The sequence below is a fragment of the Ranitomeya variabilis genome, chromosome 3 (assembly GCF_051348905.1).
Source record: "Ranitomeya variabilis isolate aRanVar5 chromosome 3, aRanVar5.hap1, whole genome shotgun sequence".
Lineage (NCBI taxonomy): Eukaryota > Metazoa > Chordata > Amphibia > Anura > Dendrobatidae > Ranitomeya > Ranitomeya variabilis.
Window position 1 is genome coordinate 216,014,587 of NC_135234.1, and position 10,614 is coordinate 216,025,200.

Below are 10,614 nucleotides of genomic sequence, written 5' to 3' on the forward strand. Positions count from 1 at the left end.
TTAAAGAATGTTGAACCTTTTATTGTTTGTTCCTGAAGTGGGCGGATTCCTGTATCAACAAGGACTGTGCCATACATTATGTTTTTGTTTACCTGTTAGGCCAGGTTTGTTTTTGCTAATGTTACACTGGTTTATACAGTACTTTTAATACATCAGTGGAAGATTTAATGAAACAGTGTTCCTGTGTCTGCCTCTATGTGCATCCAAGTGAACTGATCTAGCATAATTGCCGGTAGAAGTGCAGCAAGATCCCCAGGAAGCAAGTATGATGGCTGTGGACAAACTGCATGTACTGGGTGAAGGCGACCATAAGGGTGGAACAGCGGTCAGACAAAATAAAGGAGCTGATCAGGAACCTGGTCCAATGCTAGCAGCAGCACCAGCAACTGCAGCAGCAACAGCTGGCACAACATGATGCAAGTAAGTTGCTGATGTAACAACTCCAGCAACAGCCTCAGCAGAGCAAACCACAGAAGCAGATTGAGTTACAGAGATGATTTGTGGCACAGTGGCAGCTTCGACCCCAATGTCAGCTGATGATTTCTCTGTCCGGAAGTAGGTGAGGAGAGCCTAGCCAAAATTACCCCGGGTGACAACATATAGGCCTTTTTAACCATTTCTGAGTCGCCAAAAGAGAGAAACTCCAGCCATAGCAGTGGGTGGAAGTCTTGGCGCCATACTTAACGGGGGAGTTACAAAATGCTTACCATAATTTGGCTTTAAAGGACGCCAAAAAATCTGTAAAATTGAAAACAGAAATTTTGATGCTCTTTGGGGTGACAATGAACTGTTAGGGCACAACAGGTCCACCGCTGGGCATATCACCGTGACAAACCCCCTTGCTCCCAAATGTTTCATGAGGATGCTAAAGGCTAACTGGTGGCCAGTGTGGTCATTGAAACGGCCAGGGGAACCGAGTCCTACGAGGTTGGCGTGGTCCAGGATTTTCAATCCAATTATCATAGGCTGGGACTTTGTGTTGTTTTCGGAATTATGGTTGAGGGGCGGAGATCTCGACTGCTCGAATAAGAAACACATTGGCCATAAAAAAGTCTCACAAACACCAGAGTCTAATGGGCTTCCCTTCTGTGTAATGGGAAAAGAGGAGAAGGTAGAACCCCTGAGGCAGACATTCCTTATATAGGGGTGACCAGAAAACATTTTGAGTTCACCCAACATAGTGATCTAATGCTAAAAGAATTGTTCAATAAGGTAACGGTCATAATTGGCTGACACCAGGGTTTCCTATTTCATGTCGAGTGGGGATTTATTGTACCGGGTTGCTAAGGTAAGGGAGGATATAATGGAGCAATTGTTGGTACCATGACCCTATAGACAAAGGGTGCTCGACCTGGCCCATTCACATGTCTTGGGTGGCCATATGAGGGTGGAGCAAACTCAAGAACAGGTCATACAGTGGTTCTATTGGCCTGGATGACATCGGGAAATCCTAAGATATTACAAGTCCTGTCCCACCTGGCAGTTGAGCCAAGTACATCACCACTCTGGACCTAATGAGAAGTTACTGGTAGATCCTTCTCACAAAGTGCAAAGGAGAAGATGGCTTTTTCTACATCTGATGATTGCTGCCAGTACACCAGAATTCCATTTGCGCTCTATTTCCATGGCTACCTTCTGGAGGGCCATGAAATGAATCTTAGCTTCTCGATGATACCTCGATGATATTGTGTATTCAGACCAGATTGGGGAAGTCATTTGCAGAAGGTCCAGGCCATGCTGGATATGCTGTGGAGGGGGGGTTACCATAAACCCGAAGAAGTGTGCCATGGGTAAAGATAAGGAAAAATGCTTGGGCTTTATTGTTGGAAAAAGTGTAATAAAGTCGCAAGTGATTGGGGAGAAGCAATCCAAAATTGTCCACAACTGGTCTCCAAGAAACAGGTTTGGGCATTCCTGGGAAGGGTGGGATACCCTCGGCGGTTTATCCCAAAGTACGCCATGATAGCTACACCCCATGACTGACCTTTTTAAGGGCGTGAAGACGTTGAGGGATAATGATTGACGCATGGTCTCTTGAAGCAGAGATGTTATTCCAAGAGTTGAAGCTCAGGACTATGGCTCTTTAATAGTGTTGAGCGATACCTTCCGATATGCATTGGTATCGGTATCGGATAGTATCGGCCGATACCGGCAAAATATCGGATCTCGCCGATACCGATACCCGATACCAATGCATTTCAATGGGACGCAAAGTATCGGAATGGTTCCCAGGGTCTGAAGGAGAGGAAACTCTCCTTCAGGCCCTGGGATCCATATTCATGTGTAAAATAAAGAATTAAAATAAAAAATATGGATATACTCACCTCTCCGGCGGCCCCTGGACTTTACCGATGTAACCGGGAGCCTCCGTTCCTAAGAATGAGCGCGTGAAGTGCCTTCGATGACGTCGCGGCTTCTGATTGGTCGCGTGAGCGCTCATGTGACCGCTCATGCGACCAATCACAAGCCGCGACGTCATCGCAGGTCCTTCACGCGCTCATTCTTAGGAACGGAGGCTCCCGGTTACGGCGGTAAGGTCCAGGGGCCGCCGGAGAGGTGAGTATATCCATATATATATATATATATATATCCATATACTCACCTCTCCGGCGGCCCCTGGACCTTACCGCCGTAACTGGGAGCCTCCGTTCCTAAGAATGAGCGCGTGAAGGACCTGCGATGACGTCGCGGCTTGTGATTGGTCGCGTGAGCGGTCACATGAGCGCTCACGCGACCAATCAGAAGCCGCGACGTCATCGAAGGCACTTCACGCGCTCATTCTTAGGAACGGAGGCTCCCGGTTACATCGGTAAAGTCCAGGGGCCGCCGGAGAGGTGAGTATATCCATATTTTTTATTTTAATTCTTTATTTTACACATGAATATGGTTCTGATACCGATTCCCGATATCACAAAAGTATCGGAACTCGGTATCGGAATTCCGATACCGCAAGTATCGGCCGATACCCGATACTTGCAGTATCGGAATGCTCAACACTACTCTTTAACTTTCATGTGGAACACAGACCTAGGAATCTGCACGGTAACGCAGATGCCCTGTCTAGACTTTTCTGTTTGGTGTCTGAAGGTACCAAAACCTGCGGTTTTGGGCAGAGGGGGGATATGTGACAAAGTCACTGGCAAAGTATGGGAGGGGAGGTATGGTTCACTAAGGGTTTTAGCTTCGGAGATGTCAAATGGAAAATGCTGCAGCACACTAAGTGCTGAAAGGAGTTAATCAGCCATGTTTAGGGCTAGGTTGATTGAACAGCTGTGAGAGAAGTCCAGAGAATAAATACCCAGCCTTTTAGAGCATTCAGTTTTCATGTTAAGGAAAGCTAAACCTTTTATTGTTTGTTCCTGAAGCGGGCCGTTTCCCGTATCAACAAGGACTGTGCCATACATTATGGTTTTGCTTTCCTGTTAGGCCAGGAAGGCTGGGTTTGTTTTTGTTAATGTTGCACTGGTTTATGCATTACTTTTAATAAAACAATGAAAGATTTAAAGAGACGGTGTTCCTGTGTCTACCTCTATGTCCATCCAAGTGAGCTGATCTACCACACCAGGATAATGGAGTTTTAGTAAAATAATGCAGGAGAAAGTTTTACACAGCTGTCCTGCTAGACTTCTTCTTACAAAATGACTGCTTCACCAGGAACTTTACAGAAAAACAACTTGTAACACAACTAAGCGTCACCAGATGGTGATATCACCACATTAGACATCAATAACAGAGTATTACAGCTTACTACAACAGTAATTTTAACCTCATCTTTTGCCCTAATGGGCAGAACACTCCCCACCTAGCATCAACTGATGCCACTGCTAGGCTCCTTTGGAGAAAGCAACAAACAAGTTCTGCTACTAGCCTGAGGAATAGTTTACTCTTTTAAAAAAAACACCAAGAAAAAAACAGACACTTACCTGCCCAGGCCTCAAAACAAATGCACTAACAGGGCGCAGTGGACCCAACTAAAGATGGCGGCTACACAGGTGCAGTAATACCGATGAGACAGCCAGCCTACAATCAGGGATTGGCAGTTTGGTACACCAGTGCACAAAAATATAAAGTCTGTATATGGCAATGTTCACACACAGGAGATGCAGAGCATCTGGCTCACAGCCTATTAATACTCTTAGATAAGGCGGGCTGCCCAGTGCTAACTAAAATGCATCCTGTGTGAACAGAGGCCACAGTTTACAGAGCCATCTGGGCCCAACAGCACCCTGAAAAGATATAAAGTGGAAAAACATATAGCAATATATGTGAGGTATTAGTTGATATTCTTGCCAAAATACGGAAGCTCATAACCCACGTCACGGGTCCTCACGCTTGTGAGTCCTACTCTAACATCAAAACCACTCAAAGAGAACTTGAAAATCCTCGAGAAATCTATAAAAAAACCAAGAAAAAGGCAGAGACGCTTATCTGCCCAGGCCTCAAAACAAATGCACTAACAGGGCGCAGTGGACCCAATTAAAGATGGCGGCTACACAGGTGCAGTAATACCAATAAGACAGCCAGTCTACAATCAGGGATTGGTCGTTTGGTACACCAGGGCACAAAACGATACAGTCTGTATGCGGCAATGTTCACACACAGGAGATGCAGAGCATCTGGCTCACAGCCTATTGATGACACCCAAACTCTTAAGGCCCCGTCTCACACAGCGACGCTGCAGCGATACAGACAACGATGCTGATCGCTGCAGCGTCGCTGTTTTGTCGCTGTGTGGTCGCTGGGGAGCTGTCACACAGACAGCTCTCTCCAGCGACCAACGATCAGGGGAACGACTTCGGCATCGTTGAAACTGTCTTCAACGATGCCGAAGTCCCCCTGCAGCACCCGGGTAACCAGGGTAAACATCGGGTTACTAAGCGCAGGGCCGCGCTTAGTAACCCGATGTTTACCCTGGTTACCAAAAAAAACAAACACTACATACTCACCATCTGTTGCCCGTCAGGTCCCTTGCCGTCCGCTTCCCGCTCTGACTGTGTGCCGCCGTACAGTGAGAGCAGAGCGCAGCGGTGACGTCACTGCTGTGCTCTCACTTTACGGCGGCAGTCAGAGCAGGAAGCAGACGCCAAGGGACCTGACGGGCAACAGATGGTGAGTATGTACTGTTTGTTTTTTTTACATTTACGCTGGTAACCAGGGTAAACATCGGGTTACTAAGCGCGGCCCTGCGCTTAGTAACCCGATGTTTACCCTGGTTACCAGTGAAGACATCGCTGGATCGGTGTCACACACACCGATTCAGCGATGTCAGCGGGACCTCAACGACCAAAAAAAGGTCCAGGCCATTCCGACACGACCAGCGATCTCGCAGCAGGGGCCTGATCGCTGGTACGTGTCACACATAGTGAGATCGCTACTGAGGTCGCTGTTGCGTCACAAAACTAGTGACTCAGCAGCGATCTCGCTAGCGATCTCGCTATGTGAGACCGGGCCTTTAGATCAGGCGGGCTGCTCAGTGCTAACTAAAATGCATCCTGTGTGAACAGAGGCCACAGTTTACAGAGCTATCTGTAAGAATATGGGCATCATTAATAGCCTATGGTGCATCATGAATCTGTTTATAATGATAACTGTGAGCGACCCACTCATCTTGTAAGCTATAAGGAAGCTTTTGAACAATTTGGTTGACACCCCTGGCAGTGTCCAGGAATGCCAAATCTGGCAGATCTTCTTCTGCCTGAGCAACCTGCACCTCCATTAACAAGTTCTTCAGTTCTGCGTCTTGTGCTGGATCTTGTTGGTCTAGATGTGGTCTGAGTACATTGCTGCATTTCTCAGATTCAGGAAACTCCACGGCTTCCATGAAAGATACTTGCATGTGTGTTCTCTCCACTTCTTGACTTGCTTGCAAGTGTGCTCTTTCTGCTTCTTGGTCAGCTTGCTTTAGATGCATCTCTTGTGCAGCAAAGGTGGATCAAACTTTCGCCACCTCAACTTCTCCAGAAGCGAGAGAAGCACATTCTCTTATTGAGGACTTGTTAGAGGGACTTGCTAGGAACCTTGTGTGGGCTAAAGATGCTTGGCAAGCTGACATTGCCGTATTGCCGGTGTCCTTGCAAGCTGTCCCTTTTCCCTGGCAGGTACATCTGGCTCACTCACAGCTGCGGCCACCGTCGCACACTTCCTCCTCCTTCCTTGTTGGTGGCTACCCGGTGTATGTACACTGCGTGCAGATCCCCGAGTACTATGCTTAGAGCGTGTGCTCTCTCCCTCCCACTTAAGAGGACCGCATGTACTATCCTAAAGTGTCTCCTCCCAATAGCTGGGGGACACCTACTATTTAAGGCACCTATTCCTGTATGGAGGTACCTGAGCAATGTGTTTAGTCATTAGCATGCTTGCTAGTTGTCAGATCCCCAGTGCCCATCAGTCAGTTATCTGGTCCATACCTATTTGTCTGTACTTGCTTGTCTCCATGTATTTCAGCTGGACCGATCTACACTGTATACCAGCCTGTCCAGCTCACACCCGCCAGTGCTCATCTGTATACCAGCCGGTCCACTCCACACCTGCCAGTGCTCATCTTTATATCAACCCCTTGGGATCTGCAAGACAGCAAGACAGAGTGGCTATAGCAAAGCCTGTCTGCAGAACTTCTCTTAAGAGATGCTGCCAGCCTTTCACTGACAGTGCTTCCTGACAGAGGCTTTTTGTATGCTCCACTGTGGCCCTCTTAAACCCTCTCCTCACTTTCTATCTAGCAACCTACATCTGTACTACAATGGACAGGATACTTTCTGGCTCCGCTGCTTTAAGACTTTGTAGATTAGCTCCAGACTGTGATTGGGTCACAGGTTCATGCACAGCTCTATCCATGGCATGTGATAGGCACAGAATAGCATGATTGCATTTGACTACTAATGAAGCAACTTATACAGCCATGGGTTATCTCCACCACAATAATATCAACAGTAACCCACAGATATCACCAACGATATGGTATTACATTTGTGTACGGTTCAGAATATAACACTGATAACAGTGGAATTCAAGTGGCATAAATACTTAATTTGGTAAGAAGGTGGCTGGCCCTTCTTCCATCCTTTTAAGGCCCTCCGACCCTACCTGCCCTCTAGTAGGAGGACCCTATCAAACCATTCAAAGCTGTGTTCATCTTTCTTCTAGTTGCAGTTGACAGTTCGTTGACATGCACAAACATCCAGTTTTTGTTAGCTGCTGTTGCAAGTGCTATCAGCAGTGTCATGAACACTTAGACATTATGGGAGACTAAATTGTTAATCTCACAAATTGGAGGGTTATAGTGAACACCTGACAAAACCAAACTCAAAAGGTCACATAGTGCAGTCTAGAAAGGAATATACAGTACACATGTCAACAAACCTTAGCACTCAACACAGGCATCTAGCATAGGCTGTTATATAATCCAACATCCACAATGAATGCTAAACTGTAATCTGGGAGAATTAGATTACTTTATACAAATTACTGTCCAAAAATTGTAAATCCAAGATTTTATTTCAGGAGAATGCGAAACCAGAATTATTTGAGATATTTGAAACTTTATAATAGTTTTTTTTTCATTTGACACATGGAACTTCATTTGTTATTGCATTTTTCCCTTATTTGTCTTTTTTTATGTTTTTCAACTGTTTTAAATTTACATTATTTCTTTTATTTTGAGCCTTTTTAACCCCTTAGCGACCGCCGATACGCCTTTTAACAGTGGTAGCTAAGGATACTTAAAACACAGCGCCGTTAATTAACGACACTGTGGAAAAAGTGTATAGCGCCCCCCAGAGTCAGATTTTCTCTGGGGTCTCGGTTGCCGGGGGTAGCCGAGACCCCAAAGAACATGATCGGGGTCGGTTTTTACCGACCCCTGTTTTGGGATCGCCGGTATTAACAGTTTACCAAGGAACGCAAAAAAAAAGTGCGATGTGTCATTCTCTGTCCTCTGATGTGGTCGCACATCAGAGGACAGAGAAATAGGGGGATTGGGGACCCTGTCATACTTACCGGTGTCCTTGGGTCCTCCTGCTTCCCCTCCTGGCCGCCGGCTTCTTCTTCTGGTAAGAAAACAGCGGGATGCGCAGTGCGCCCGCCGTGATCTGCAGGCCGGCAGAGGAAAATTCTTCCTCTTGTTTCATTTTGGTCCTATCACAGTGATCAAAATAAAAAGAATAGTAAATAACCCCCCCTTTATCACCCCCTTAGTTAGGAAAAATAATAAAATAAAAAAAAGTATGTATTTCCATTTTCCAATTAGGGTTACAGTTGGGCTAAACTGAGTTGGGCTAAAGTTGGGGTTAGGGTTGGGGCTAAAGTTAGGTTTAGGGCTAGAATTGGGACTAAAGTTAGGGTTAGAGTTGGGATTAGGGTTAGGGTTGGGATTAGGTATTGGATTAGGGTTAGGGTTGGCATTAGGGTTAGGGTTGGCATTAGGGTTAGGTTTGAGATTAGGGTTAGGTTTGGGATTAGGGTTAGGTTTGGGATTAGGGCTAGGGGTGTATTGGGATTAGGGTTGGGATTAGGGTTAGGTTTGAGGTTACGGTTGAAATTAGGATTAGGGGTGTGTTGGGCTTAAGGTTTTGATTAGGGTTATGGTTAGGGTTGGGATTAGGGTTAGGGGTGTTTTGGGGTTAGTGTTGTGATTAGGGTTATGGTTAGGGTTGTGATTAGGATTATCGATCGGGTTGGGATTAGGGTTAGAATTGGGGGTTTCCACAGTTTAGGTACATCAGGGGGTCTCCAAACGCGATAGCCAATTTTGCGCTCAAAAAGTCAAATGGTGCTCCGTCCCTTCTGAGCTTTGCCGTGCAGCCAAACAGCGGTTTACCCCCACATATGGGGCATCAGCGTACTCTGGACTAATTGGACAACAACTTTTGGGGTCCAGTTTCTCCTGTTACCCTTGCAAAACTAAAAACAATTGGGGGCTAAAAAATCATTTTTGTGGAAAAAAAATCATTTTTTATTTTCACGGCTCTACGTTATAAATTTCTGTGAAGCACTTGGGGGTTCAAAGTGCTCACCAAACATCTAGATAAGTTCCTTAATGGGTCTATTTTCCAAAATGGGGTCACTTGTGGTTTTTTTTCACCGTTTAGGCACATCAGGGGCTCTCCAAACGCGACATGGCGTCCGATCTCAATTCCAGCCAATTCTGCATTGAAAAAGTCAAATGGCGCTCCTTCTCTTCCAAGCTCTGCGGTGCGCCCAAACAGTGGGTTACCCCACATATGGGGTATCGGCGTATTCAGGAGAAATTGCACAACAAATTCTGTTGTTCATTTTCTATTTTTACACTTGTGAAAATAAAAAAAATTGGTTCTGAAATAAAATGTTTGCAAAAAAAGTTAAATGTTCATTTTTTCCTTCCATATAGTTTCAGTTCCTGTGAAGCACGTAAAGGGTTAATAAACTTATTGAATGTGTTTTTGAGCACCTTGAGGGGCGTAGTTTTTAGAATGGTGTCAAGTTTGGGTATTTTCTGTCATGTACACCCCTTAAAGTGACTTTAAGGCTATGTGCACACGCTGCGGATTGAGAAATCGCTGGTCAACTTATAACTTCATACCAAAAAAATGTTGTTTCCAAAATTGTGCTGATGTAAAGTAGACATGTGGGAAATGTTATTTATTAACTATTTTGTGTGACATATCGCTCTGATTTAAGGGCATAAAAATTCAAAGTTTGAAAATTGCAAAATTTTAAAAATTTTCGCCATATTTCTGTTTTTTTTCCATAAATAATCGCAAGTAATATCGAAGAAATGTTACAACTAACATGAAGTACAATATGTCACAAAAAAATAATCTGAGAATCAGCGGGATCCGTTTAAGCGTTCCAGAATTATAACCTCATAAAGTGACAGTGGTCAGAATTGTAAAAATTGGCTCGGTCATTAAGTACCAAATTGGCTCTCACTAAGGGGTTAAGTCTATTTGGTATGTGTCTGCCTTCTTTTTTTTATGTTCACCATTGTGGATGGAATTTGGGTTTTCCAGATGTTTTTGCCTGATTCAGCATTTGCAAGTTTTCAAAAGGTAGAGACAAGTTGTTGAAAATATACTTCAGTCAACCCTGCAGTAATTTTACGTACGCCAAAACATTTTTTCACCATTTTGCAAAACAAGTGACTTTTTTTTTGCTAAAAAGTCACAAAAAAGGTTAAGCACAAAAATTATGACCAGTTTTGCCCAAAATTCAATCAAGTGCACCATTTTGAATATTTTTCCTCAGAAGAATAAAAAGTGTCTTAAAAAATGCAAACGATGAATTGGGGGAATATTCTCTGGACCCTGATCAACCACCAGGGCTTAAGTATTACTCATTTAACTGCTGTCACTATTCCACCTCTCAGTGTGTCTTTGGACACAGTGACTGAGAGGTTGGTTGTCCAGTCCAGTGCAGAGGCATAGTGAGCTCTGTATTTTGATTGACAGCTTGGCTATCCAATCTAGGACTGGGAGGTGCTAAGTTTCATTCAGGTGTTCCTTGTTTCAAGGGATTACCCAGCTACTTAACTAAGCTGTCTGTCCTAGGCATAGCTTTTAGCTCTGTGTGGTTTGTCTTCTTGTGTTTGTGCTCTGAGTTATAACATTCTGATCTTCTGTTGCCGGACCCTGGATTTAC